This window comes from Oryctolagus cuniculus, chromosome 6 (genome assembly GCF_051225735.1).
Source record: "Oryctolagus cuniculus isolate XC-2025 breed Fujian yellow rabbit chromosome 6, ASM5122573v1, whole genome shotgun sequence".
Classification (NCBI taxonomy): domain Eukaryota; kingdom Metazoa; phylum Chordata; class Mammalia; order Lagomorpha; family Leporidae; genus Oryctolagus; species Oryctolagus cuniculus.
Window position 1 is genome coordinate 137379469 of NC_142872.1, and position 24742 is coordinate 137404210.

Here is a 24742-nt window from a genome sequence, read left to right on the forward strand (position 1 = left end):
GGTTGGTTAACTACAAGCCTAATGCCCATTCAAGAATATATTAATTTGTGGAGTTTATAAAATGGCAGATTACAAAATGAAATACTGGACTAGGCTAAAGATAAATACTGAAAAAAAAGCACATTGTAGGAAGTGTCCTCTCAAGGGAGATTTATAGGGAACCTGCACCGGAAATTCTATAAAAGGAAGAGGAACACCATGGACCTGTGTGGAAGGTGCAGATACACAGCATGAACATGGACACAACACACGACTGCAGCAGCTGAGAGCCACAGCAGGTGCAGCCTGGAGACTGAGGTGAGACCAGACTGCAGCAACCAGTGGTGATATTGCCTGAGGGAGACAGTGGAATGAGTCCAGATTAGAGTCACAAGGGCCAACAGTTACTAGCCACTACCTGAAGACACAGTGGAAAAAAAGGGGCACATTTATCTGTCCCTTTCCTCTACACAGTGGTGTCCACTGCCCAGCTGAGAAAGAGTAGGTGCCATTTTGGGATTAGGCAGTGGCTGTAGAAGCCTTTGTGCATCCACGCAGCAACTGGCTGAAATAGAACACCATCTTCTCGACAGTACTGGTTTCATTGCTGTGGGGAGGGCAACATTCAGCCGGTGACCCTTGTATATGCATATGATCCAGAGATTCTAGCAGAGGGAAAACCCACAGTTCCACAAACTTCGAGCCTAGCTGAGAGGATTGACAGATGGATGGCTACCCATGTGGGACTATGAGGTGGCCCTACCCTCCCAACATACTACAGGCTCCAGGGATCAAGCCGCCTACGCAGAGTTGACTTATTGAACATCTGACTCTGTCGACTGGACAGGCTGGAAGGGCAGATCAGAGCCTCTGTACCCAGAGACTTTGGGAACCTTGTGTGCTGAGGCCATAGGGACTCATTGGCCACATGAGAGGGTGCAGGTTATACCAGGGTGTCCAGGCAATCAGTGGGTGCAGCCAGTTCCACATGTTTTGAGCTGCTTTGTTGCCTGGGCCTAGTCATTGCAGCTGGAACTGTGCTCAGGGTGAGGGTTGCACAGATCATTTCTGTGGTTCATAAAATGGTGTGCATGAATGTTGAAACCACTGGTGGCTAATACCAGGAATTGCTTAACTTGTAGGAGTGAAGTGAGGAGGTGATCATACAAACAGAGGTGACCATTCTCCTCTTCTCTTAACAAAAGATCTACCATACTCAACCTGGATGTTACCCTGGATACTCACTTAACCCTGGGCACTGACCAGAATTACCTGGCCACACCCACCACATACCTCTTAGTATTTGGTGAAAGTGCAGACATTCCAGTAAGCTACAGAGGAAAACTTCAAAGAATAAAGCCAAAAGAGGGAAAAACAACAACAAAATATTACTCCACAAATGTCTAAAAATAAATGCAGAAATTCAATAAGCAAGAATAAGGAAGACACCATGACCCCCCAAATGAACAAAGCAATTCAGTATTAGAATATGAAGAAGAGTTTGATGAATTGCTGGGAATGGAATTCAGAATAATCATAGGATTACTCAAAGCAATCAAAAACAAATCCACAAACTAAAAAAAAAAGCATAACATGAATGAAAATATTTCCCATGAATTTGAGATGTGTCTTCCCTCAGGGGAATTCCAATCCCATATGGGTACCTGTGAGAAACCTTAAATATCTCCTCTCTGCTGAAGAAGGTCACCCAGGAGGACCCTCTCATGAGGAGTAATTTTTCTTTTCTCTTACCTGGAAGAAAAGACCATATTGGACTTTCTGCCTCATTGTGACTGGATCATCATGGTACATCAGGTACCATCAGGTATATCATGGTACAGTAACTTTTTTTTTTTTTTTGACAGGCAAAGTGGACAGTGAGAGAGAGAGACAGAGAGAAAGGTCTTCCTTTTGCCATTGGTTCACCCTCCAGTGGCCGCCATGACCGGTGCACAGCAGCCGGCGCACCACGCTGATCTGATGGCAGGAGCCAGGTGCTCATCCTGGTCTCCCATGGGGTGCAGGGCCCAAGCACTTGGGCTATCCTCTATTGCACTCCCTGGGCACAGCAGAGAGCTGGCCTGGAAGAGGGGCAACCAGGACAGAATCCGGCGCCCCGACCGGGACTAGAACCTGGTGTGCCAGCGCCGCAAGGCAGAGGATTAGCCTAGTGAGCTGTGGCGCCGGCTGATACATTAACTTTTATGTTAATTGCTCCAGCATCATCCAGGGCAAGATCAAGACCCTCCAAAAAGACCTTGAAAAACATTGTAATGAACTAAGCTCTAGTTACCTGTGGTCGGGCCTTGGGGGTGGCTTTTATCTCCTCCCCCATGTGGGCCCCTTGGTCTCCATTGTCCTTGTAAATTTGTCCAAGATCACATTGCTGCTGTCCAGTTAATGGTGGTCCAACAACAATATGCCACTCTTCAAGAACCGGGCTATGCTGCTCTTTAAGTGCCAAATTGGGAACCCTATGCATCCGCCCATGGCCATGTATACCTAAGGGTATAATACATCATACCCTGAATTGCTGAGGTGGTAGCCAATGATGGGTAAGATCCCCTGGGGCAGCCCTTAACAGCTGGAATAGTAGTCAAAGATGGGTAACATCCCCAGAAGGGGACAACCTAAGACAGACATGCTCCCTAAAGGGCTGTTTCCAGTTAGAGGGGACAACCTAAGACAGGCACACTCTCACTATTTTGAGTTCTAGTACTCTGTTCTTTACCATAGCCACAGACTACACCATCAACCAATGCTAAACCAATTAAAAATATTCTGTTTATAAAGAAAATTTGGGATAAATACACTAGAATTTACTAAGAAAATTTACCAATACAAATGGAAGAAACGCAGATACTACCAGTTTAGAACATGCATATCATTAATATTTTCATATTTTAATCAGTTCTGCTCATTTTTCACTAGCTCTCTTGATTCATCCTTTTTAAAATAAAGACATTTGGAAAAGAAATCCTGAATTTTCTTTCTTTTCTGATATAAATATATGTTTTCCAGTTGTACAGTCTCAAACATTTTGGTTAAGAACTTGTGGGGAATATAAAAATACAATGACCTTCAGAGTTAAAGGAAAATTATTCAGATGTATTCCCTTGGAATTTCATTTTGTATTCCTTTGGAATATTATTTTGGAAAAATAATACTTGCTAAATGAGTTGTTTGTGTTTATAATTTGATATTTACAAAATTACTCTCTTGTTCCCTTTTAGGAAGATCTTTGGAGAGGCCCTTGGATGCCTCACTGTCTGAAAGGGCTGTCCATCAGATATTTACTTGAGGCATAAAACTGAAGAATCTAGGTAGTCACTTCTGCATTGAAAATTTTCGAGTATATATGGGTTACTTAAAGGTCAAGAATTCCAAAAGGATTTTTCCAGTAAATGTGTCTTAGTCATTTGTTAATTTAAATTAACAACTGTTTCTTTTTCCTTAATATCTTGGGTAAGTTAATGTGAAATACTAATGAAATATTAATAGCATTCTGTTACCCAGAATGTTAGCCTGGAATAAAAGAATATCTCAATCAATGTTGCGAGGGGGAAAAGAAAGAAAATATGCGATGTTTTTTGGCACCGTTTTCATTGTGAGATAACTTACAAACAATAAAGCTCACAATACTAAACGTACAGTTGGACAACTTTCATGTGTGTATATGCATGTACAACTCCTACTCAGATGATGATACAGAGCATTTTCAGCAACAGAGGTTTCCAAAACAGTAACGACCACAAAACATAATCATTCCTCTGACTTCCCCACAGATAAATTTAATCTGCTTTTGAATAGATTAAAGATAGTTGAAATCTAATTAAAATTTCAAATTAAAAACTTATGTTCAACAAACATTATGAAAAAAATCTTATGGACAATTTTCTTAAAAGTTAAGTCTATAATACACCCTACCCATCTACATCTCTGCCCCCTTTACTTTGTATGCTTAACTCGAGTTATCCTAGTGGTTGCCTTATGACTGCAAATTATGTAGTTAAGTTTCTAGCTTTGAACCGATCATCTTTGGCAATATCCAAAGATGGATTAAAAATAAGTAAATTAATACTTTTATCCTCCCAAAAGGTAAGATGCTAAAATGGTTTCTCTATCATTAACTTATATGTTAGGTGAGTGATCTAAGGCAAATCTATAGAAGTCATTCTCTGATCTATTATTTACAACATATGTTAACATGTATACTGTGAAGAATAGTCACAAATTTATAAAAACTCATATTTGAAAATATTAGTTTGTAGAACATATATAAACTAATTCTTCCCATGTATTTCCATCCCAACAGGCATACCTTCTTGTAACATCAATATGACACATGATTTAACTAATATGTCATGACTGTTATTTGTCACTGAAGAATTTATGATATATGTTGAGACATGCAAGGTTCACACTCTATTTCAGGTCCATAAAAACCATTCTTTCTTGGACAGGATCCTTGATATTGGCTCCAGTTTAATCAATACCATCCATTACCAATAAAGCATATATTGCAAAAAAAGAGTCATATGTTAATTTTCTAGAACAAAGTCAAGTTACCAGTTCTGAAATGATATAGCCATAAGCAAGTAATTAAAGAATCAGAGAGTAAAAGACACAGCACTGTTGTAACATGCATATAATAATCTGTAATGACCAACTGTTAAACATATTACTTAAGTACATGAGAAGTGTGGTCATTTTCATTGTTGTTTTGAACCATAGTATAGACAGTAAATGAATAGGATAAAGAAACAGCACTATAATTATAAACCAAAGAACCATTTTTGTAAGAATTCTATTTCATATACAATTATAGGTGCAACTGATGGTTTATCTACCACACTTGCAAAACAGTAAGCATTCACTTCCAATGCCCTTGTGAAGGTTAATTAATATTAGCCAATCAGAATTTAAGGTACATCTTTTTGGAAAAGTGTAAACTGTGTACATATTTATAAAAATATGATAAGATCTAGAAATAAATACATCCTAAGAAAGTAAACTATTTAATGTCAAAATGATTATTAAAAATGAATAAAATGTCTCCAATAAAAGAATACTTTAACATTAAACTTCCTCCCCCAGGAAATGGATTCTTTTGTTTTTTTTAACTTTTACTTAGTAAATATAAATTTCCAAAGTACAGTTTATGGATTACAATGGCTTTCCCCCACTCGCACCCCTCCCATCTCCTGCTCCCTCTCCCATTTCATTCACATCAAGATTCATTTTCAATTATCTTTATATACAGAAGATTGATTTAGTATATATTAAGTAAAGATTTCATCAGTTTGCACCCACACTGAAACACAAAGTGTAAAATAATGTTTCAGTACTAGTTATAGCGTTACTTCACATTGGACAACACATTAAGGACAGATCCCACATGAGGAGTAAGTACACAGTGACTCCTGCTGTTGACTTAACAATTTGACACTCTTGTTTATGGCGTCAGTAATCTCCCTAGGTTCTAGTCATGAGTTGCCAAGGCTATGGAAGCCTCTTGAGTTCACCAACTTCGATCTTATTCAGACAGGGTCATAGTCAAAGTGGAAGTTCTCTCCTCCCTTCAGAGAAAGGTACCTCCTTCTTTGATGGCCCATTCTTTCCACTGGGATCTCACTCACAGAGATCTTTCATTTAGTTCTTTTTTTTTTTTTAAGAGTGTCTTGGTTTTCCATGCCTGAAATGGGCATGGGTAGGGTGTGTACTCAGATTTCTCCTCTCTTGCTGTGAGGGAACAATGGACAGTGTCAGGCATTTATGAAGAGAGATATAAATATATTGTGGTGATGGTAGTCATAAAATACTGAATATAAAAACAATGAAAATACCTCATTTAGTAGAATAGCAGGATCAGATCTTGGAAAATAGACATTAGCTATTCCTGACTTTCATATAATTTATTTTTTCATGTGCATTCTATGTCTTTGGCAAAACATAATCTTGCACATTTCTGTCCTCTATTCTCATTGCTATGCCCTTTACAATCATATGTGGCTTTAATAAAATCAAAGAGCTTAATTTTCCCCAACCCTGTCCCAGAATGAAAAAAAAAAAAGGTTAAGTCTATAATATCCATTAATGCTTCATTTTTATAATTTATTCTTTTCTATTATTCATTAATTTTCCATTGTAAAAATGTTTTATTTATTCTTCTATTGATAGTAGTTGTTTCCAAATTATGGATATTATAAATAAAAGCACTATTTATATTTTTGATATTTTTGGTGGATTAAATGATTCATTTCTGATGTAGGCAAGGAAATTTTGAGGTCCTATGCATAAATGTACTTAGCTTTGGTATATGAGATTAATTAGTATACTAAAACAGTTGTATAAACCTGTACTTCTATGAGAAACATGAGAATTCCAGTTTCTCCACTTCATGAGCAACACATAGATATGAAATTATTTATTTTGTCATTTTTGCTGGATGCTTTATTGCTTATTATTGAAATTTATTTTGCAAGTCTTTGATTTTTTTAATTTCATATTACATTTGGTTGTTGCTAGTACATACAATACACAGTTGATTTTCATACATTGACTTTGATCCTAATGACTTTACCAAATTTTCTTATAATTCTTTGTAGAACTTTTATGTTTCCTAGGAACACATCATTATCTACAAATGATGAACATTTTATTTCTTGCTTAATCTTCCACCTATTTCTCTTTCTTTTGCTATTCTACTTTTCTAAAATGGCTACGATATTAGATAATTAAGAATATAGTGGATGTTTGTCTATTACATGACATTGTTTTGTTGGGTTTCTTGTGGATTCACTAAGAACATAGATGCAGTATATGAGGTAACTAATGACTCCAGAGATGTTTGAAGGCTGTTTTGGAATCCCTTATATACGATTTCTTATTCTCTAGCAGTTTGCTCAAATTCAACTCACAGTAATTGACTCAACTTACAACTTCTGTTTCAATTACATAATCCTTTGGAAGTGAATTTTCAAATCTGCAAAACGGAATTAATAATAGTAACGATTTATAAGTCTGTTATTTGGGTTAAATGAGTGATTATAAATGAAATACTTAGAATAATCAGTGCTGTGCTAAGCCTCTTCCTGTCCCAGCTGCTCCTCTTCTGATCCAGCTCTCTTCTATGGTCTTGGAAAGCCATAGATGATGCTCCAAGTGCTTGGGTCCTGCGCCTGCATGGGAAACCTGGAAGAAGCTCCCAGTTCCTGGCTTTGAATAGGCTCAGCTCCATCTGTGGCAGCCATTTGGGGAGTGAACCGGCAGATGGAAGACATTTCTCTCTGTCTCTCCCTCTTCTTCTCTGTATAACTCCACTTCTCAAATAAATAAATAAAATCTTTAAAAAAGAATGGTATTAAGCACATAATAAATAACATTTGGCTAATAATAAATAAATTACTAAAAATTGAAAAGGATTATATTATATCCCCAAATTTCAAAATAACACAAAATAATGAACATTTATTGCTTTCATTTGATTAGCTTCACTTACTCAATTCTTCTTCTCATGAACATAATATAAGTATACCTTTATCTATTTCTAGAGTCATTTCTTCTTCAGGAGAAGCATTCATCTTCTTCCTCAAAAATAGCTATTTTTACAAAAGGAATAGACTAAAATTTCTAGCAATACATCCCACATACACATTTTTTGGACAGGCAGAGTGGACAGTGAGTGAGAGAGAGAGACATAGAGAAAGGTCTTCCTTTTGCCATTGGTTCACCCTCCAATGGCCGCTGTGGCTGTTGCTCTGCGGCCAGCGTACTGCGCTGATCTGAAGCCAGGAGCCAGGTGCTTCTCCTGGTCTCCCATGTGGGTGCAGGGCCCAAGCACTTGGACCATCCTCCACTGCACTCCTGGGCCACAGCAGAGAGCTGGACTGGAAGAGGGGCAACCAGGACAGAATCCGGCACCCTGACCAGTGCTAGAGCCCGGGGTGCCGGCGCAGCAAGGCGGAGGATTAGCCTATTGAGCCGTGGCGCCAGCCCATATACATATTTTTTAAAAATATTTATTTATTTATTATTTGAAAGGCAAAGTTACAGAGAAAGAAAGACACATACACACACACACACACACACAGAGAGAGAGAGAGAGAGAGATCTTCCATCTGCTCATTCACTCCCCAAATGGTCACAATAGTCAGCACTGGACCAAGCCTAACCCAGGAGACAAGAGCTTCATTTAGGTCTCCCTTATGGGTGCAGGGACCCAAGTACTTGGGCTGTCTTCCACTGATTTCCCAGGAGCATTAGTCGGGAGCTGGGTCAGAAGTGGAGCAGTTAGTCTAGGAACTGGCACCCATAGGGATGCCTGTATTGCAAGCAACATCTTATTTGCTGTTCCACAAAGCTAGCCCCCTTTCCAATATCATTTGACCTCACACTACTGGTAGGCAAATAATAAAAACATGTTTTAGAGGGTTAGGTAAATAAATTATAAAAATAAAGAGTTCAAAATTTATTGCACCAAAGCCTCAGCCCAGGGCTAGATACATAATATTGAGGGCCTAAGACAAAATGAAATGGAAATTAAATGTTCAAATTTCAAGATGAAAATTGGAGAATATTAAACTTAACTCAAGCCTTTCTGTAGAACCCTGTGCAACTGCAAAGATCCTATATTCTTTGAGGTTAGCACTCATTTCTCACTTTAAGATAGGCTCTAATAATGGGATAGAGTATAGCCAATCTACATAAAGGAGTATAGAGTCTTCATGGTTTTTAAATTCTGGGTATAAGTGGCCCAACTATACCTTACCAAAGTATTTGCCTTACCAAATGTAAGGCATTACCAAATTTAAATGTCTTACCAAAGTATTTGAAATAAATCATTTATTTTTACCCAGGAAGAGTTTGAGTCAGTATTTGTTAATGACCATCAAATATATGAAATAACCTACAATCATTGTACATTTATGTGGAAAGAAGTTATTAAAATCTGGGAAATTCCTCTTGATTTAATGTTAAGTAAAAATAATAAGTTAAGATATGCATTCATTCACAACATATAATTAAATGAGTCTTTTATGTGTATAACGCTGTTCTAGCTGTTGAGGACATAAAAAGAAACACAATTATAGCCCTTCATAATCAACTGGGAAAAGTTAGACAATATGCAAAATGAATAAGTCATATATGCAGTATATTTATATAAAATATTAACTAAAAATAAATATAGGATGGGATACTAAGAGTTATAACTTTAAATGGAATGAGTCACAATAACAAAACAAAACCTCATTGACAACCTGACTTTGGTAAAAGGCCCAAGATGGGTAACTGGCCACATAGAAATTCAGGGGAGGGTACTACAGGAGTATAAGGTAGGCTTCCACATATCCTGAAATAGGAACGCACCTTGTATATGCAAGGACCAATTACAAAGTTCAGTATAAGTATGGCAGCAAGAGATGGAGAGAGAGAGAGAGAGAGAGAGAGAGAGAGAGTGAGAGAGAGACTACACAGGTTGAAGAGTCACTGGAATGTTAACATTTTGAGAAGTTACACATCTCCTACTTTTAGCATGACCATTTTTCATTTTAGTTGAGAACAAAGGCCAGTGATGATAGATATGGGACATTAGATAAGAGGAAACTACTTTAATACATTTGAAAGGTGATGACATCTTGCCTTAGACTAATTTGGAGATAATGAAAAGCAATGAGATTTGGGACATAATTTCAAGTTACAGAGAGCAAGGAACAAATGATGACTCTAAAAATTTGGCCTCAATATGATACCAGTTAAAAGATAAATACATAAGCAGCTAATATATACTAGAAAAAGTGTTAAGAATTTTATACAGTCTTTTCATTTTTAATATTTCAATTTACTCAAGAAATATTTAATGAGTGTTTAAGGACCAAGAAAACACTATGTATAGACATAGATTCACAAGACTATAAATATCTTAAAGAAATTACAAATAGTTTAATATGTTTCAAACAGACCAACAATTTACAGGATTGGAATTGTGAGGTAGACACTAATGTGTATGGAAATTTGCATCTTCCACAAAGGAATATAGATTTTAATGATATGAAACATAGAAAGCAAAAGAGATAATTCAGAAGGCTACAGTCCAAATATTAAAAACCATAAAACATTAGCAAGTTTCTTAAAAGTATGAACAAATTGAAGCCAGTAATTCCATGGGAAGTCAATGGAACATTTAGTATTTAAAACTTCTTGGATATGATTCTGACTCTGTCACTTTTAATTCTGTGACTTTCAGAATATATTTATTTCTATACTATGGTTAGTGGTTTTTACGTCTTGCCAAAATTTAAATATTTAATTTAGAGTGATGGAAGATGTAGATAATGAATTTTATATTCATGGCATCCTATCAGTCTTATTTAAAAAAGGTTAATTCAAGTAGATTGTGTATCTTGGCTTCATTATTATTTTTGTTAGCACAACTTTAAATCTATTACACAAATTCTTGATGGCTCAGTATTCTCATCCATAAAGCGAAACCTAAAATAATACCGTCAACATGAAGTCACCAAGAACCTACAATCTCTAAGCTGGTTTTCCAAACATGTAACTTATCTTTATTTTATATATGAGTAAACTCTAATAAAAATTTTCCATAATTCTATTGAATTGACTTATGAAACCAATCACTTTCAAAATATTTTCCTATAGTTGAAATATATTCATTTATTAGTTGGGGAAGTCCTAATTTAAAAAAAAAAAATGTATCAATAAATGCCAGAGACCAGCTCCAGCCAGTTCAGGGGCCCCAAGGTGTGAGAGGTATTGGCGCTCGAAGAAATGAGAGACACTCACAGTAAGGCTGATGGCATGCCTCTGGCTTTTGAGCACCAGATTTTATTTTTGTATTATAAGCCACACAATGATTTTTTCTTCTTACAATGAAAAGCCTGTTGTCCATTTATCCTAATTACATTTTTTTTTTTTTATTTTCAAGGGCATATTTAGAGCATGGGTTAAAATCACAGACAGGTGCAAGATAACAGACTGCCCACACAAGCCAACGCCTCGAGTGCTGCTGAACTATGCAGGAATTGGCTACATAAGCTAGAATAGTACCTTCCTAATCTAATCTTTACTAGAAGCCCCAAGTCCAAAGTAGACCCTTTTTAAAATGTATCCCCTCTTTGCAGTTCTTTCTGTAATTCTTTAATTTCTTTATTGCACTTATTTAAAGGTTTACTTAGATCTATTTTACAGTTTTGACATCCTAACCATTGTAGTATTTGTAGCATATAGTGAATTAAAGCTTTATTAACATCTATCTTTATTCTAGTGGGAAGTATATACCAGAGAGCCTGTTGCCTTTTAATTCTTTTCTACAAACAGCTCAACCTTGCATAAGGCATTAACCCTTTCTTCTACACTAACATTCTGCTTGATTAAAATTCTACAAGGCAATGGACATTTTGGAGATTATGAGACTAAGTGCTCTTCCGTAAAATTAGGAATACAGAAATCATTAGCGGGACCACCAGGAAGCTCCAGCTTGTAGTTCCCACCAAACCTAAAACCACCAAGAGGACTGCAGCTGTCCTTCTCATGCCTTGCTGAGACAGACGTTCTGCTGTGACCTTGTCAGCCAGCTGAAGTTGCCTTGGCCTCGTCAAATAAACACCTTAGTATTGGCTTTAATATTCCAGATCTTGCTTACTAAGTATTATTTCAGAAATGTATTCACTATGTATACAGTTCACATGGAAAAAATGAGTTAGATATTGTGTACATAGGGGTACTAATTTCTACATTAGAGTAAATCTCATATAGATGTATTTTAATAAGTTTATTTTCCTTCAGCTACTAAAATTTGTTGATTTTTTTTGTATAACATGCATGCAAATTATAATTATTTTCACATTCAAGCTGTGGATACTAAATCACAATTAACCAATTTAACAAAGTTAGCTTTGTGACTCAGACTAAGGCAATTTCTATTTATAATGCAGCAGTAGGAATAATAATTGTGAAACTGCCATAAAATCAATGCATTCAATAGCAATAAAACCAAAGTAAAATGAAAAAGAGCTCATTAAAATGTTCTATTTGAACAGCACAATACCACATTTTTCCCAGTAAAATATCCTTTAGGACTGAGTAATACACTCCAAATCTGAATTTTTACTTTGAGATACGTCATCTAAGAAACTGCTAAATGATAGTAATAAAAATGTTCCTCAAAAAACCCATATAATGTCTTGCCAAATCTTACTACAATTTTCATTTATAATACAATAAATCTTTCCTAATATTATTTTAAATTTAAGACAAATTTTTAGTCAATTAAAATCTTAACTTAATTCTGAATAGCTTTGAAATGTTCCATTATTCTGAAACAACTATATTCCAAAAGAATTTGGGATTTGTGAAACATCGCAGCTTCACAGCTCTCACAATTTTATATCCATATGCAATTAGTCTCACCGTGTACTCTCAGTTCTTCACAATGTTTCTCTAGTGTTTTTTCCCCCATTCCTACAGCGACACTCAATCTACTTCATACACAGGCTATGACAGCCCCCATGCTGTCAATAAAGCCTTCCTCTGATCTGTTTCATATATCACTGCCAATTTAAGCTTCCTGAATATAACTTGTTAATTTAAACTTCTCAATTTAAAACACTACCTAAGAAATAAATTTTGGCACCTAGTACTTATGCCCAAAATACATTGCAGTCTTAAGATACCCTCCTTATTTTGAATTTGAAAAATACTATTTATAAGAACTATCTCAGTAGTGGTTTTCTTAAAGATTTTACTATTTTCAATTTTCACACACATTTTCTTCCTTTCACCACATATAAAGAAGGTCAGAACTAGTTTGTTTATCACTTTCTATCCAGCACCTACCACCATTTCAGACATAAAGCATGTCTAGAATAGCAGAGAAAATAGGGATAACCGTTCATGAGAAAACCCATCCTTCTGGAAATGAGAGTCAAGCTGAAATCCCCCCAAAAATGTATGCTGCTGACAAGCATCTCATATCTTCTCTAGTAATTTGTATAGGATCTCTACCACTCTCTGCCAACTATGCTCTCCATTCTTGTTGCAATAAATGCCAAGGCGTCTGTTTTCATCCAACTTTAACCCTTACATTTTATTTTTACATTATTTTTCTCACAGCATCTCAAATTTTCTCATATTGTTTACCAGAATGAAGGTTTGAATCCTCAATAAAAATTCTTATACTGGAGTTTTCAGAAAGTTTATGGAAAATATGTATTATGAAAAAAGTGCCTGGATGTGAAATTTTTGTACCCAAAAGGTTCATTTTAACTTGCTATAACATACCTGAAAGCTTCCAATTTGAGACATTAAGGAAGACTGATATATGAATTTCAAGGGTCCCAACCAGAAAAAAAAAATGAACTCTGCTAAAACTGAAGCAAGAATATTAAATATCAAACTAAGAAGCTTGAGTGGAAAAATAGTGGTCATTGATACTTTACAAGAAGTTTAAGGAGGCATTGCAGCAAACGAATCAGAAGTATACAAATAAATAATTAATTTTCAGAAGGTGAGAGATGGTTTTGAAGATGAAATTCACAACAGCAGATCATCCACTCAATTTGTGAGAAAATGTTAGTCTTACCGATACCCCAATGAAGACCAATAATGACCAATAATTTACAGTAGAAATGATAACCAATACCATTGACTTCGGTTGTTTCCAATTATACAATTTCTACTGAAAAATTAAAATGGAGCAAATATTCTGCTAGATGAGTGCCAACACTGTTGTGCCCATATCAATGCAGACAAAAGCAAAATTCTCAGTTTTAAACAAAGAATTGTAACAGATGATGAAACAGCTTTATTAGCATGGCCCTGAAGACAAAGCATTATCTAGGTGAGGGCTACCAAGACGCGGAAATGGTATCAAAGCAAAAGTTCATGAGTTGGAAGTTATGGCAACAGTGTTTTTGGATGCTTGAGGCAGTTTTCTTGTTGAGTTCCAGAGGGCTAAGGACAATAACATTTGCTTATTATTACAATATTTTGAGAAAATTAACTAAAAATGTAGCTGAAAAATTGAAATCTTCATCAGTGAGTCCTTTCACATGCCAGTATTCTTGATCATTGTGCCCATCAAATAATGGCAATTTTGTATGAGTTTTGATGGTAAATCATCAGGGAACTGCCTTAAAGTCCTGATTTGGCTCCCTCTGACAACTTTTTGTTTTCTAATCTGCAAAATTCTTTAAAGGGCACCCATTTGTCTTCAGCTAATAATATGAAGAAGACGGCATTGACATGGTGAAATTTCCAGGATGCTCCGATCTTCAGGAATGAACTAGTTGGGCAATGTCATGGTTGACAAACATATCTTGAATTTGGGGAAATTTATGTTTACAGATAAAGTTACTTATTTACTTTCATTTTTTAATGAAATTCTCCATGAACTTTAAAAAGTACCCTCACTCTAAGTTAACCTGCATTTATACTAATGCCACTAAATGTGCCTCGTAAAATTTTAAGACTGTAGTTGGTAGTTTCCCTGGCAGAAATTGCATTCTACTAGCATAGGGGAGATCAAAATTCCCTACTTGTCTACATCACAGTGTTCACTTCATGTTCCTTTTCTCTTTCCTGGAATACTCAGTGGTTTACCTAATATTATGAAATTGTATCACTTAACATAACTTTTACTATCATCTATTTGTCCTTAGGATAACCCTCTACCTCATAAGCTTTTGGCCAATGTTCAAGATTTTAGGTCTTACCACTCACTCTCACATTATACTCATCAAATTTTGCAATTCAGCCCTCATAAAGGTGATCTTTCCAGGACACAGTGCCTCATTTTTATCACCTTCACTCATATAATGGTAATGCATTTCACTTTACCTGAAACTATTTTTCAATACCATAAAGTTCTGTGCCTCTTCAATCTTGCTTTCAAGTATTCACTCTTTGATCGTCATGAACCTTCTTTCTATCTATTTCTGTAGTATTCTAACTTCAATAAACGTTGGACTTAGATATACACATCACCTACCATATCTTTCCTGACTCTCAATCCCCATGTGTTCTCACTTTCTAACCTTTGAGTACACAACACAGTGGTGATTGATGTAATAATTAATATTTTACACACAAAAATGTAAAATATAATTCAGATCTCAGAGCAAATCGGTAGTTTATTAGTTCTCTCTCTTTCCCTAACTATACTCATTTGTAGTCTATAAAGATATATATTTCATATGAAGATATACTTAATTTACAGCACAAGCTATATACACTGACATGGATATATCATGTAGTGGAATGCTACTCTAAACAATATAACTGAAAATAAGGTCTCAATGTGAACATATGAACAGTAAAAAATAAGACAAGCATAATATTTTGCCTTGCAAACACCATGTCAAATTGATTAGTAGCACAGTTTCAAGGATTATAACTCAGATTCTACTCAAAATCTTCCATTTGTATTCAACTGGCAGGACATTCTGTTGAGTGAAATAAACCAGACACAGAAAAACAAACACCACATGTTCTCACTTAAATATGGGAGCCAAAATTAAAAAGGGGAAAAATCAAAAAACAAAAAAAGAACAAAAGAAATGCCTGTGTGTATCAGTATTGCTGCAAATACAGTTTTGTCAAACTCTGTTATATACATTTGTCAAACTAATGGTTAAGAATGTCATACTACTATGGTTTTAATGATCTATGAGTACTTTGAAAATTTCAGCATATGGATGAAATGGTCATTTTTCCATTTAATTATTGTTTATAACCCTTGCCTATATTTCAGCTAAACTATGGTCCTTTCACCTATTACTTGTTGAACTCGTTATTTAGTGAAGAATTAAACCCTTGACTATAATGTAAATTAAAGATATGTTATCTCAAAAGTGAAGGGGGGCGTGGAAGGGAGCTTGGGATGCAGATAAAGGGAGAGAGTGAGAGAGAAATGGACTAAAAATAAAATAAGTCTCCCTAACATGGTGCAATAAAGAATAAAACAATATAATAATTAAGAATAAAAGCAAAATCTGTTACTCGCTAGTGATATAGTATAGGAAAGTTGCTTTAAACCTTCTTCTCCTCCATTTCTTATTATAATAAATGTATTACACCTGAGGGTCATATTAAGGCTCTATGCCAAATGCAGAGTGCATGATATAATCACTCATTAAATATTTCCTCTACCATAGACAAAATAAAATGTAACATATAAATATCATTTAGAAATAATTGTTTTTAATTTTTCTGTAAGTAATATATTTATTATTCTATTTTCACAAATTATCTTGCTTTATTAATACAAATTCCTACTTAAGACCTTTATTTTAATTATTTCCAATGATAAATATTTTCTGATACTTGAAAATGGAAGATTACCAAGTGTTAATTATTTGCAATGAAAATGCTAGGCAATGTAATTTGAATATGATTACATAAGTTTAAACTAAATTTTCTAGATATTGACAAAGCAATGAACATCATTTGTGTTCCAATATCTTATACCATCAAGACACAGATACACCTTGATCCACTATTTACCAGTACTTTGTATAATGAGTCTTTAAAATCGTTGAAAAATCACATGTACGTTACTTATTGTCATATTTTGCTTGTTCTTTACAATACTTTTTGTTATTGTGGTCTTGAACTTTTACAAAACATATTTTGTATCACCATTTTTGGTCTATCTTTCCTGAATCATAAAGTTTGTATGGTGTTCTCTTTTCTTTTCTGTATTTTACCAAGGTAACAGCCTAGTCAAGAGTAGGGCTCAGTGGAGCCTAAGTTTGGTTCAGGCAATATTATTTTGCTAATAGTGGGACTTTGATCCTAATTTAGTACTTTTGGTCCAAGGAGGTTCTCAAAAGTTTCACATAGCTTCACATCCACTCTACTTTCTTATAAGGGAAAAGTGATCTCACATTGAAGCTAACTTTTATGAGTTTCTGTTTTATTCCTAATTTAAGGTTCATAGTTTTTTACAACCTTGTTAGTTCTTTTGTCTTCAAACACATGTTATTTTGTTGCGTATTGGCTTTTTGCAGACTCTTAGGATGCTACAAACAACAATTATCACTATTTTGAGCCTAAGAAAAATAATGAGACTGAGTGTAGAGTTCGGGATGGAGTTAAGAACTAATTATAACCTGGGAAGTAGATTTCAGGAATATAAGCTGTGTATAACCGTAGAATACTCCTTAACCGACTACTGAAGTTACTTATAAAAACTGCCCAGAAATGGACAAAAGCCTATGTTATGATTTGTATTTTATCTTTCTAAGTGGGGATTGGGTATGTTGGTATTACTTAGATTTTCCTCTTCCAAAAATGGCTATTGGAATATTAAGTGTAGATAATTTATCTTTTTGGTTCAAATCAATGTCATTAGAAATGTCCATATATTGATATAAAGTAGTGAGTGCTGCACTCCACTCACAAGTTGTCAACTTGAAGTCTGATAACCGGAATTGTGGTGCTTTGAGTTAGTTCTGCCAAAGAGATAGTAGGTGTATGTTCTTTCATTGAAGAAGGAATTAATCTTTAAGGATCATAAAAGAGAACTGTAATAGTCATTAAAATTCTTTAAAATATTGTCATTTTTCTCTCCCTTTAAGCTAATGGCAGTATTGTGCATCCTTGCAGTTTTAGAAGTTTATTTTGTTCTTAGAATTTTATTAACCAACATGAGTGTAAGACTTTAGAGAGAGCACATATTAGTAGAAAATGGTAAAGACTCCTGCTGAAATTTTTCTTCTGTATAAACATCATAGTAACCAAAAATGAAATAATACTTTTTTATTTCAGAACTACAGAAATTTACCAAGAATTGCAGTTACATGTAGAGAGTTATGTGTGGATAAGATCAATGAACTTTGTGGTTTTAACATGCCTTAGTCCCATACCCCATACTCCTGCCATGCAATAGCTTTGCATCTTAACAGAGCTCAACACACTGAAAACAGCCTGACATCCTTCAGAGAAAGCAAAAACAAGATCAGGTACTTGGAAGCCACAATCTAAGAAAACTGTCATTATTTAAACTCTGTGGTGATTCCCTTAGACTCCAGTGTCAAACCCATCTGAATCTGACCTGACTTGCTTGCAGCTCACCTATACTGTTTTTCCTCCAGAAGAATTTGCTGAAATTATTTATCTTCATGGATTCCTAAGCAGAGCATACCAGCTGGAGAAACTGCAAACAAGAAGTTTCAAATGAAAATTTGGTGAATGAACTATCCACGAGGGCCTTATAATATTTTGCCATATTCTTCGGATTCTAGAAAGCCACACACATGCATAGTGTTGTTTGCCTGCCCGGCAATATGCATTTGTCTCTGAAAGAACTGAGATGGACCCAGGATTTTACCTATCACTGACCTTCAGTTTCTGTACAAAGAAGAACTGAAGGTTAAGACAGAGTTGCCGATTGTGTGGCGGGAGTGATCCAACACATGTTCCAACAGGTGCACAAATTCTCAGGAAACTGGGAAGCCTATTGCTTTCAACTAATAAATGAAATCTTCCTGCAATCATTAGCTAACCACTCAGTTCTCTCAGCACTGGCTTCATAGATCACACAGGAAGAATACAGACTTCAAAGAACTGGATTACAAGGCCACTAAACAAATAGCAACAACAGAGAGAGACAAATCTGATTTTAAAGTAGTCACATAGACTTAAAAATATCCAGTTTTTAACAAGAAATTGCAAAGAGTACTATAAAAGTAGTAAAGTGGCAAATCATGTAAATTTTTTCACTCTCAAATTTAATTAAATGTTTGAAGTAGCATCAATCATTTATATATAATCATTTATATCAAAATGAGAGACAGAATCACTTCCTAATTAGTGATATGAGCCCATTATTACCCTGATACCAAAAGAATATAAAAACATTCTGCAAATAGAGTGTGGAAATACAGAAAAGATGCCTCCTCTCAAATTGAAATACCATGGTCCCCCTTGAGTTGATGAAATCAAATTTTCTTATTGTTAGAAACTAAGATTTTAATGTTTTCAAGGCAGCACCACTTTGACTATCTTGGCAGGATATCCATCTCCCTTATTTTAAAAGACATCCATTTTAGCAATGTTTAAATTATGCAGCAAAATTCAGCAGAAGACCCATAAGGGATACCAGAATGGAGTTCCTGCCTTCTGTCTTCAGGCTGCTCCTGATCTAATTGCTGCATTCATCTGGGAAGTGAACCAAGAAATGGAAGATTCTCTCTCTCTCTCTCTCTCTCTCTCTCTCTTTCTCTCCCCCTCTCCCTCCCTCTTGCTCCCACTCTATTTAAAATTAATTAACTAAATATTTAAAAAATCTTGCATCTGAGATCATAGTTTACATTAGAGTTAGCTCTTGGTTCTGTACATTCTGAGTTTTGACAAATGTTATGCTTCTATGTGTGCACTTTGTGTTATCACACAGAATAATATAAAAAAAATTCCCTTGAGCCACCTATTCCTTTCTCCAACCTGTAGCAATCACTCATCCTTTTACTATGTCCTTAGTTTTTCCTTTTCCAAAATGTCACATAGTTGGAATCAAATGACATGTAGCTTTTCAAATTGGCTTTTCTCTCTCGTTTTTCTAATATGTATTTCAGCTTCCTCCATGTATTTTTATTGGCTAGTCAGATCATTTATTTTTATGAATGGATATTATTCCACTGTCTGGATATTCCACAATTTTGTATTTATTGCTGTAAGATTCTGGCAGCTATGGACAATGTTGATATAAACTTTGGTGTGCAGGTTTTTGCATGGATCAAAGTTTTCAACATTGTTATCACTGGATCATACACTAAGAATATATTTAGCTTTGTAACAACCTGTGAAACTGGCTCTCAATGTGCCATTTTGCATTTCCTTTGCTCTACATCCACACCAGCAGTTGATATTATTAGCATTTTGGATTTGGGCTATTCTGATAGATGGGCTGTGCTGGATGACTTTTTCAGATTGTAGTTCCCTTCTTATCTGCCATCTACACATCTTCTTTGTACAGAGGTCTATTCAGGTCTTTTCCTCATTTTAAATTCCTATCTCCATTGCTTATTGTTGATTTTAATTCTTTTTACATTTTGTATTGCCGTCCCTTATTGAACATGTTTCGAAAATATATTCTCCCTGTCTGTGGCTTATTTTCTCATTCTCTTGATTATGTTATATTCAAGGATGACTAATATCCCCTCCTTGCAAATACTAGATTTGTTTATTCATTAATCCATAGATGAGAATTTGGTTTGCTATCCCATCTCTTCTTTTAATATCATTGTTTTGTCAGGTACTTGTTGTTCAACTTCACTGCATAAATATATTTATTTTTAAAGTTATATCTCTCAGATCATGCTGATATTTTATGAAGAATGTAATCATTTCTTGACATTTTCTTCTAGGTCTCATTATAGAGGCTTTTAAAAGACTTCTATCCCTTTGACGTTTTAGGTGGACCCTTTTTTATCATTATATTGTTATGGATTTATTATTTTTCTATCTTAAAAATGAAAATTATTAATAATCATTATATTATGGTAATCTTTAATACAAAATAACCCATTGAAGAATTAAAGTGTTTTAATCAATAAATATTGATTATGTGAAGCAATCATCACACAATAATAAACCAAAACAGTAATTCATAACCATGAGTTATTAATTTTTGGGTCAGGGATTGCTTTAGTTTGAATATAATCTCTCAGTTTCATGCAGGACTTTTTGGTGGTGCCATGAGAGTGGGAAAAAAAAATCCAATTTTGGCACTTAAGCCTAGTAGAAGAATCTTAAGTCAATGAGGGCATGTCCTCAGATGAGTTTTCTTGAGAGAATTAGTTCTAAAGGCTGAGTCAAAACCAGCCTCTCTCTTTTTTTCTCACTTACCATGTGATCATTCCTATTTGCACATGTTTTGCCACTGGCATTCACTGCCCTCACCAGGAGATGAACTAATGAAGTCCCTCTAACATTAGAATATGAAACTCCAGAACTGTGAGCCAAAATCAACTTCCTTCAATCATAAACAGCATGTTTCATGAATTTAGTTATAGTAATAGAAACTGATGGATACAGACAACTGGAACTCAGGAATGGAAATCTTACTATAACTGAAAATGTGGAGGTAGCTTTGGAATTGGTTAACTGGCAGATGTTGAAAGAGTTTGGAGAATCAGGTAAGGAAAAGTCTAGAAAACTGTAAGCAGAGTGTTATGGATGATTCTGAGGAAGGTTCAGAAGAGAAGGAAGCTGGGAAAGAGCTAGAATTTCTTGGAGAATGGGTAAGTGAACCTGCACATAATGTTGAAAGAAAGAGGACCCAAGATGGCAGAACAGGGGAATGACTTACTGCACTAAGCTAGGAATAAATAGTTAAAAGAAAAAAGGAAAGAAAAAAAATGGCACTATCAAGGGAAAATCAGAGAGAAAACTGCACTGAAACTCTACAAAAGGAAGAGGAACTCGTGGACCTGTGTGGAAAGTGCAGATGTGCAGCTCAGGTATGGACACAACACATGACTGCACCAGCTGAGAGCAGGAGTGGTCAGCAGCTTGGAGACATAGGTGAGATCAGACAGCAGCAATCTGTGGTGACATAGCTGGAAGAAGAATGTGGTATGAGTACAGACTGGAGTCCTGAGGGCTAGCAGTTACTAATGGCTACCCATGGACCCAGTAGAAGTAAAAGGGACACATTTATCTGATACTGTCCTCCCTCTAACACTGTCCACCGTTCAGCTGAGAAAGGGCAGGTGCGATTTAGGGCTTGGGTTACAGCTATGGAAACCTTGTGTGTACACATAGCAACTGGCTGAGACAGGACACCATCTTCTCAGCAATATAGTAGCAGTGGCTCTTACATATGCATGTGATCCAATGATTCTAGTGGAAGGAAAAATCCGCAATACACACTGACTTTGAGCTTGGTTGGGAGAATTGACAGGTGGCTGGGAACTCAAGTAGGATTGTGAGGTACTCCCCACCTCCCAACATACAACAAGCTCTGTGGTTCAAACTACCAAGGTGGAGCTGGCTTGGAAAATGATTGTGGGGGCCTTGTGTGTTGATAATATGGGGACCAGTGGCTTCACAAGAGGATATAGGGTTTAGCTGGGCCTCTGGGCAATTACTGGGTATAGCTCCACATGATCAGAGCTCTTAGTGCCTGAGGCAGGTCATTGCAGCAGGAAAGGTGCTCAGAGTGAGACTGTGCAGATCATTTGTATGGCTCATATAACAGCACTCATGAGTGTTGAACCACTGGAGGCTAAAGCCCAGGCATTGCTCAGCATAGAGGAGTGGAGGTGAGGGGATCATCACATGAACACAGTTGACCATTCCCAGCATTCTGTTAACAACAGATCTACCAAGCACAACTTGGATGTTACCCTGTATACTTGCCCCACTGTGCAGCACTGACCAAAACTCCTTGGCCACACCTAGCACATACCTCTTGGTATTCACTGAAAGTGCAAACATTCCACAAGGCCACAGATGAATAGTTCAAAGATAAAAGCCATCAGAAGAAAAAACCAATAAGTAACTCCATAAATAGGTAAAAATAAATGCAGGAATTCAAGAAACAAGAAATATGAAGACATCATGACTCCCTCAAAGGGATAAAACAACATTTCAATATTAGAGTGCAATGAAGAGATTGAAGAAATGCAAGGAATGGAATTCAAAAGATTAACCACAGTGAAAACAGGGACCTTTGCTAAAAATTTTGAGAGTTCTTGCCAAATATTTAGATAAGAATTCTAAATATCGGTTGCTTATAAATGAAATGGGCAACATGGTACAGTTTTTAGCATTTATTCAGTGAAAGAAATATACAGGAAAGAGAGGGCTTTATTTAGGGGAGAAAGAAATTAAGAAACTAAAGTGGGTCCACACCAAGCATAGAGCAGGTCAGGAGCCACGTGGAGCAAGCATGCTACTCCAAGCATGTAGTTAGGTGAAGCCACAAGTATCATAGTATGGGCAAAAAAGCAGAGACTGGTGGGAGGCATGGGATAACAGTGGTGGGCCCGCCATTCTCCAGGCCTTTTATTCACTTCTGAGGTGGAGTCTGATTGGCAGGTAAGCATATAGGTGAGGTCAGGTAGGAGTGGGAGATAATAAAAGGGGGCAGGACAAAGGTGTGGTCTCCAACTCACAAATCTAATCAATTTAATCCTATCTTCATGCCTATATTAAAAGGATAACTCAAATACAGTCAGAAGTAAATCCACAAACTAAAAACTTTAGATTATAAGAATGAAAGTTTTTCCCATGAAACTGAGATCAAAAGGAAATATTAGAAATGAAAAATTTAATGGATCAAATAAAAAATGTGGTGGAAAGCCTTACCAACATACTTGGTGATGCTAAAGAAAGAATATCTAAGCTAAAAGACAAATCTTTGGAAATCTTCAGTCAGATCAAAAAAGAAAATAGAAAACTTGAAACAGTATTGGAGACTTCAACATATGATTCTTAAGAGTTCCTGAAGGTCTAGAATGAAATAATGGACTAAAATTCCTATTTTGTGAAATAATTACAGAAAAATTCCTGAATCTGGAGAAAGAAAAGGATATCCAAGTACATGAAGCACACAGAACTCCTAATAAACAGGACCAGAAAAATTCTTCACCAACACACATTGTAGTCAAACTTTCCACAATAAAACATAAAGAAAATATTTTAAAAAGTACACAAGAGAAACTTTCAGAGTATCTCCAGTTGGATCCAGAGCGGACTTCTCTACAGGCTAGGAGAGAATAGTGAAACATAGTCCAAGTTGTAAGAGAAAAAACTGTGATTTGGAATATCGTGCTATGCAAAGCTCACATTTATGAGAGCTAACCTAACCCTAACCCTAAATCTAACTCTAATCCTAACCTTAATCCATAACAAACAGAAATTGAAAGAATTTTTCACCACTCATCCAGCCTTATAAAAAGATGCTTATGGGTGTTCTACACAAGGAAATGCAGAAAGATAGCTATCATTATGAAAGAATGTGAAGACAGAAAATCTCTTGTAAAATAAAGAATTCCAAAGTAAACAATATGAATATTTATGGAAAAATGGCAAGGCAATCTGTTACTTACCAATAGAAACATTGATGTAAATGGCCTCAACTTTCCAGTTAAAAGATACAGACTAGCCAAATGGATTACAAACAAGACCCATCCATTTGTTGCCTACAAGTAATACATGTCACCAAAAAAAGATATATGCAGACTGAAAGTGAAAGAATGGGAAAAGATATTCCATGCTAACAGAATTCAAAAAGGGTCAGGTATTGCCATCCTAATATCAAACAAAGTAGAATTTCATACAAAAATTGTTAAAAGAAATGAAGATGAGCACTATGTAATGATTAAGGGATCAATTATACAGGAAAATTTGACTATAATAGATGTATATGCACCCAACAGCAGAACACCTGGATATTTAAAAGAAATGTTGATGGATTTAAATGGAGACATAAACTCCAATACAATAGTAAAGGGGTCTCCAACGCCTCACCTTTAGCAATGGAGAGATCAACCAGACAGAAAATCAGCAAGGAAACAACAGACATAACTTAAATTATGGACCAAATAGACCCAACTGAAATCTACAGACCTTTTTCTCCACAGTTGCAGAATACACATTCTTATCATCAGTGCATGGAACTTTCTCCAGGATAGACCATATGCTAGGCCATAAATCAAGTTTTTAAATGTAAAAACATCAAAATCATACCAACCATCTTATCTGATAACAATGGAATGAAGTGGGAAATCAACAA

General features: G+C 35.7%; 1 pseudogene; it reads left to right on the forward strand.

Moving 5' to 3' along the window:
* The first annotated feature begins 2530 nt into the window (after positions 1–2530).
* Positions 2531–24742, forward strand: part of LOC138850098 (small ribosomal subunit protein uS2-like) — a 150045-nt pseudogene continuing 127833 nt past the window's right edge.